The following is a 7,059-nucleotide window of genomic DNA, read 5'->3' as shown; positions in this document are numbered from 1 at the left end:
GAAATTCAAAAAAACAAACAAAACAAACACTTTGATAAATCCTGTTCTATTTGAAAAAAATCTACGTCGTCAGACAAACAAACTCACGTGGTATGGATATGTTTGTGTACATATATATATAAGTACGTTACGATGTTTGAATGGTATATGAAAATGTTAGCAATTTTACTCGCGAAACGCGCCCTATTAAGACAATTCTCCTATTTATTCTGCAGAGTTGATAACTTGGCGATGATCTCTTCAAGTTTGAGTCATTATTTAAATATCATTGTGTGAAAGAGTTATCTACTGGTGAGGATCAGAAGTTTTTTAGTTTTATTTGTTAAGTATGGGATTTTCTTAACGAATTATCCAACATGAAATATATACTAGCTGGTGCATATGAATACCTTATATTATGAATTGAAACGTGTTAAACGAGATAAGTTTCTTCTAGAATTCTCCAACTCAGGAACTTAATAAAACATTTAACAGTACTTCTAAAGTAAATTTTTACATAAAAATAAGTTAATAAATCTTTTAAATTAATATTAAATTAAACTGAAAACATAAACAGTAAATATCAAACATAAAATTATTATAAACAAATATAAAGATCGCTTCATATATATTACGTAGTATTACGTCACGGATAGCCGGCTAGCCACCGCTGCCGATCGAATCAGCTGAATATGTCAGATAGCATAGGGGAGCCTAATTAAATCCAAAACAGTATATATATACTATTATATATATATAATACCTATATACATACAAAACTATACAATTCTACAATTATACAAAATATAATCTTCGCGATGATCTCTTCAAATTTGAGTTATTATTTAAATATCATTGTGTGAAACAGTCATCTACCGTTGAAGATCGGAAGTTTTTGATTTTTACTCCTTTACGACCTTAATCCCTGGTTGGCTGGTATTTTTGTAAGCCGGGTGGCTGGCCCAATCGGCAACCATATAGGACAAGCATGTTCTGTGAAGGGGATTCTAACTCGCGCCCCTAACCACCAGGCCATGCCAGGCGCGAAGGTTTTTAACATAAATAAAGACTATCAAAGACGTAGAAGAATTGAAAACCGGATAATACAAATAGCCATCCATTCTGGTGTTTTACATTCCTATTGGGAAGGTTGTGGACATGCTATGAAACAAGTGTTCTGCTTGGACAGGGTCGTGGAAGTTTAGCTACATCAAATAATGATCGCTGTTTACACAAATTGTCTGTTAGGAATCGTACGCCCACTGTCCAATGATTCAACATGGACTTCTGGACAACAATTGGAGCAATTATCTGTGACGAACAAACTTCATGAGTCCGGCTTAAGGGCGAGAATACCTGACCCAGGCCCCACAGTTGACTTCACAGCTTGTTTGTGTTTCTATATATAATTGGCAGCAATACCAATGAGTACTTCTATTCTTCACAGGTGAGTTTCAACCACTGATCGACAAGTTCGTGTTTCTAAAACAAGATCTGAACAACATGCCCTTTGCAACATCATTGAAAGTGGCTGTTTCGATTATCTGGAGGCATCAGAAAATGGACGAGCTGATTTCGTTGTATTTCCAAGGTGTACGCTCAGTATTCGACGTGGTATTAGATCCAGTTATTCGAACTTTTGTGCACGTAATTCAACCAGACCAAATCATAATGCGTAATAATGCCCGTCGTCATGCTGTCAGTATTGTCCAGCAAGAAGCCCTGATGCAACTATCCTAGAAAACTTTGAATTCTCCTTGGACGTCAAGTACATCAAAACTCTAACTCAACAAGCTACTTCAGAAAGATTGAATGGAATAGGAACACTCCCCATAACGTTATCCGCCGACTAATCAGAAGTATGCTTCGTAGAAATAGAAACTAAACCAATACAGAGAGAGCACATATACAGTTTGTTTGTAGTTAAGCATAAAGCTACACAATGGGCTACCTGTGCCCTGCCCACCACGGGTATTGAAACCCGGTTTTTTAGCGTTGTAAGTCTGCAGACATACCGCTGTGCCACTAGGGGGAAGAAGCATTTGTGGAACTAAAATGTACTAAAGTTTTTTTCTACGCTTGTTTTTTCAGGTTTTCTGTGCCACTGGGGGACATGAACACTCTCGTTCAAAATGATCTTAGATATTGTTCTGACCTCAAAGAAACATATTTAGCAGAATGAGGTAGTAACTGTATAGACGTTTGAGTCTAATAAATAAACAAGTTTTGTTGCCAATAAACTGCTGCAGTTCCAGTGACATGAACCACATATTCATTGAGTCTAATAAATAAACAAGTTTTGTTGCCAATAAACTGCTGCAGTTCCAGTGTGAATATGTGTAGCTTGTAAAATATACTCGAATTTCATCTCCGTTTATTTAATTCGAAAGCGTTTCGATTTATTGAAAATTAGAATGAGAGTGTATCTTGGCTGTTTGAAAGATATATTAAACGGTGTCACATCATGATTATTCATAAGATCAAAATATGTCACAGTTATTTAAAGATATGCAAGAATGAGCAAGATTATTTTAATTTATGTAAAAGTGTGCCGTGGTTGTTTGAACAAAGTTTAAAGGTATGTTATGGTATTTAATAATTATATATATATATACATATGTCACAGTTATTTAATATTTATCTAACAGTGTGCCAAAATTATTTAATAATTATATAAAAGTGTGCCACAATTATTTAATAACTATACAAAAGTGTGCTACAATTATTTAATAACTATATAAAAGTGTGTCAGAATTATTTAATAATGATATAAAAGTGTGCAACAGTTATTTATTAATTATACAAAAGTGTGCCACAATTATTTAATAACTATATAAAAGTGTGCCATAATTATTTAATAATCATATAAAAGTGTGCAACACTTATTTAATAATTATATAAAAGTGTGCCACAATTATTTAATAATTATATAAAAATGTGCCACAGATATTGCAAACATTCATAAAAATATTTCATGGTTGTTTTCAGGATATGCAAAAATATGCCACGCTAATTTAATAAATACACAAAAGTATGTCAAGGTTGTTTTAAGCGTGTGAAATGATGTGTATCTGTTGTTTGAAGGATTTAGAACTGCATATCTTGGTTGTTGGAATGATGTGCTAGCGACAGCCCTTATAATCTGATAATTTAAAAGCCACGCGTTTATAATAAGCTCATTCTATAAAAACAGTAACGGTTTGTTTGTTTTAACGCAAGAGCTAGACAATAGGCTGTTTGCACTCTGTACATCATGTGGAATCTAATTCCGGATTTTAGCATTGTAAGTCAGTAAACTACCGCTGACCCACGGAGGGACGACGTTAGCAGCAAACTCTAAAAGGATATATATAAAATGATGAAATAACTTTTAATAGGATAAGTTTCTTCTTTGTTTGAACATCTAATATCGTTAAAGGAAATTTGAAAAAGCACAGTTAGAAATAAAGACCTTTTGTTATGATTGAAACTGAACCTTTGCTTGGGATGGGAAACATTTATACCGATTTCTATAGAAAGAAGTATAAAAAATCGTCAGACTTATCAACTAAAAGCCACAACATCAATATATTTCAATCCAAGTAGGAGATTTTTTAAAATATTTTAATACACCTTATAAAGAAATTGAGACGTAAATAATTCTGTTTTTTTTTTTTAGTTTTTGCTCTGAGATATACAGTTTCATTTTGCTTTTTTTTCCACTCTTGCATCAGACGAAGATGCTCTTTGATGACAATTATATATTTATGTTGACAGTGGAACTTAAAGAAATCCTTATTGTTAGTTAATAATGGTGAGCTATGGGTTGAAAATTGGTGGACATTTAACCACCACTTTCTTCAGAATATATGCAGTTACGCACTTTACAAACAGACAGACAAAAACGTACGCTCCTTACGAATAGTTTTGGATAGTAGCTGCTTTTTTTGTTTACTATCCGTCTAACATTCGTCTTTCTGCGTTCTATAGATTGATATAGAATGTCCATTACTTTTCAAGTATTATCGACCAATAAAATCGTAAAAGAAACTTGCAGTCTTTTCGTTTAGTAGGAAAATTACTCCTAAGAATTCAGTGCGTCAGAGGAGCCGCTGTAACTTGTTTACAAAACCGTCGAGAAACTCGATTGTGCTAAAAAAACACACGAAGCCAATTAGAATGTGATGAAAAGGTAATGTTCATACATGCCAAATATCCTTGACGCAAGTACCGGATTGAGAAGACGTACTTCCTGCCTTGTGGGAGGAGAAGGAGAGACTCGCATGGAATTATGAGTTATCCACACAATTTACGTACTCCAGGATTTGTTTGTCATCAGGAGCTTGTGTTTGGTAACTCAAGGAACTAAGATTTTGGTTAAATATGATATTTTTATTACATTGGATATTGTTATTATTAAAAGTGTGTTCAAATGTGTAACATAGTTTGTGGTGACATCAAATGCTACTTTAACTAAAATGTTTGATCCAAGAATAAAACTTTATATAAAAAGTTTTAAACATACAAAGTAGCAAATATACAAAAATACGCATACGCACAAACACAGGCACGTGGGAGTAATCAAATACATACCAAACACGTGCCGAGTTGATTCTTAATACCGTACCAAACACGTGCTCGTCGTACTTAGCTGGAAAACTTTAGTAGAATTTCCGGTCAAATAGAGATATACAACAAAATGTACTTTAAACTATATTTTGAATTCTTCTCACTGTAAACGCATAATGTATTAGTTAAGAGTTAAGTGTTGTTTAAAACATTTTCCTGTGCTATTTTAGTGTTTTATGAGATCTTGCTCCGCCAGCTTTAGCGTTTCACGCCATACTGTTTGGCGCCACATTAAAACAGAAACATAAAAAAGAAAATTTTGAGGTTAATTATCTATTACATACTTTTCACATCTTACTGTCGATTCCACGGGTTAAAATAAAAGCCATTTTTAAAGCGAAACAAAACTAATAATTATAGAAGAGGAACGATTTTTCGGAATTTTCTTCTAACAACTAAAAAAGAATATAAATTATTTTCGTGATTAGGTAATGAAATCGAACATTTAAAACAACAGCTGACGGCTACACCAGCTGTAAGCTTACGACTTTTCTGCCTATGGTTAAGTTGAGGTTTAGCCCTCGCTAAGTTTGAACTACTGACCAGAGTGTAGATAGCCAGTCAGCAGCAACCGCCACCACAGTTGATTTGTCTGGGTTTTACTGTCACATTTATAACGCACTGAAAGCACAAAATGAGGAGGTGTCTAGCGGCATCACGGTGCGAACCTTGGACATTTTGATCCGCAGCCCGTTATGCAAAGTACTAGGCTACGTCTAGCCCCAAAGACGACACAGTTAGTGTACATTTGGTAGCACAGAGATTTTATCAACTCGTTCTGAGACTGCTTGACATTCTTGCTAAACAAAGCACTCACTGTTGCTAACCTTGTCGTCCACGAGTTATGATAAGAAACACTAGCTGCCTTCTGTTACAAAGCACTCACAGTTGCTAACCTTGTCGTCCACGAGTTATAATAAGAAACACTAGCTGCCTTCTGTTACAAAGCATTCACAGTTGCTAACCTTGTCGTCCACGAGTTATAATAAGAAACACTAGCTGCCTTCTGTTAGATTAGTTATATGATGAACATAATACCTGAAATTAGGCAACAAAACATCGTTTCGCAGTGAAAGAGTGGGAATGTAACGTCTATGTAAACACCACACTTTAGTAACTTTTACAAGAAGAAGCATATAAAGCTGGTATGGCAACGTCCTCCATCATCGACCTAACTGGATCGAAAAGAGTTGATGCTTCTCGAGAACTATATTTCTGCTGGAGTTCATAGTATAAAGTTGTCCAATAGTATAATCGCATTTCATATTCTTCGTCATTAACTATATTATGATTATAGATACAATTGCTAATATCTTATTAATATTATTACTATTACCGTAGATAGAATTCCTATTATTTTGATAATTAGAAATTTATTAATGTGAGTAGATGAGCTAGTATGTTTATACATTTGCCAATAAAAAATTTATTAAGAAATATCACATACAGAATCGTACGAATAGTTGAATAGATCTGAATTTATATTTTTACATACCTTTAGCTTGATGACTGTAACGTACAGACTAATAGGTGCGAGAAGTTTTATTTGTAGTTAATCACAAAGCTACACAATGGGTTATCTGTGCTTTGCCATCCACGGTTATCGAAACCCAATTTTTTTGCGCTGAGCCACTGGGAATGGGAAGACCTTTTACTTCTTACGTGATGTTTCATCCCATATTTTAGGCTAAGTCTGTCTTTATGCTTCGACAGCTGAGGGACTAAATTATTTAAACTTACCATTACACAAATAGACCTTTAGCTGTTATAGGCTTAGCTTAGGAGCTGCGTCAGTGAATGAAAGGCTTCCTGTGCAGTGATTGTGGCTGATAACAAAAACAGACCTAAATACGAGCCTGGTCTAAAATCTGTGATTAGATGGCTAAGAAAAATTGCGGGAAAACATTCATAATGTTTTATCATATATTTTCCGACTATATATAGGTTTTTCCACTTCACAAATTAAGGTAGTTAGTATCGTGGAATAGTTATATTTTTATGAGTGCAGACAAAAAAGTTTTATTTTTAGCTAGCTACACACACACACACAGAAAGATACAACCTGTTCAGTGGATATATACGTGTATGTATATATATTAGAATTACCCCTTTAATTCTAAAGGCGAATGAGAAAAATGTAATAAATATGTAAAACCTGAATTTTGAGTTACGGTTAAAAGATTTATTTGTAGATAAGCACAAAGCTACACAATGGGCTATCTGTGATGTGCCCACCACGGGTATCGAAAACCGGTTTCTAGCATTGTAAGTGCGCAGACTTTCCGCTGCGCAGCTGCGAGGGGGGGGGCGGTTAGAAGAAGCGATTGCATATAGTGACCTGCCTAAACCGCATGGAAACTGTTAATGATTACTCTCCTAATATTTGTATAGTGTCCTACGTGGTCTAATTAGCTGTTGATATAAAAAAAGTGGATATCAAAGGACATCGATGGTAATGTTAGGAAACAGGTA

General features: G+C 34.5%; 1 protein-coding gene across 3 annotated transcripts in view; it reads left to right on the top strand.

Moving 5' to 3' along the window:
* LOC106459884 (ubiquitin-conjugating enzyme E2Q-like protein 1) overlaps positions 1 to 7,059 on the top strand; it is a 54,764-nt gene that overhangs the window by 40,703 nt on the left and 7,002 nt on the right. The window contains exon 3 of one of the 3 annotated variants that reach the window (XM_022386458.1): positions 1,427 to 1,949. The exons of the other annotated variants lie outside the window; for them this stretch is intronic. The gene's annotated coding sequence lies outside the window, so the exon portion shown is untranslated. Of the gene's footprint in view, positions 1 to 1,426; positions 1,950 to 7,059 lie in introns of those variants that run through there. 3 annotated transcript variants of the gene reach the window in all.

This window comes from Limulus polyphemus, unplaced genomic scaffold, assembly GCF_000517525.1.
Source record: "Limulus polyphemus unplaced genomic scaffold, Limulus_polyphemus-2.1.2 Scaffold675, whole genome shotgun sequence".
In the NCBI taxonomy this organism is placed as follows: Eukaryota; Metazoa; Arthropoda; class Merostomata; order Xiphosura; family Limulidae; genus Limulus; species Limulus polyphemus.
Note: the sequence above shows the minus strand (reverse complement) of the source record. Positions and strands in the feature narration are given on the sequence as shown.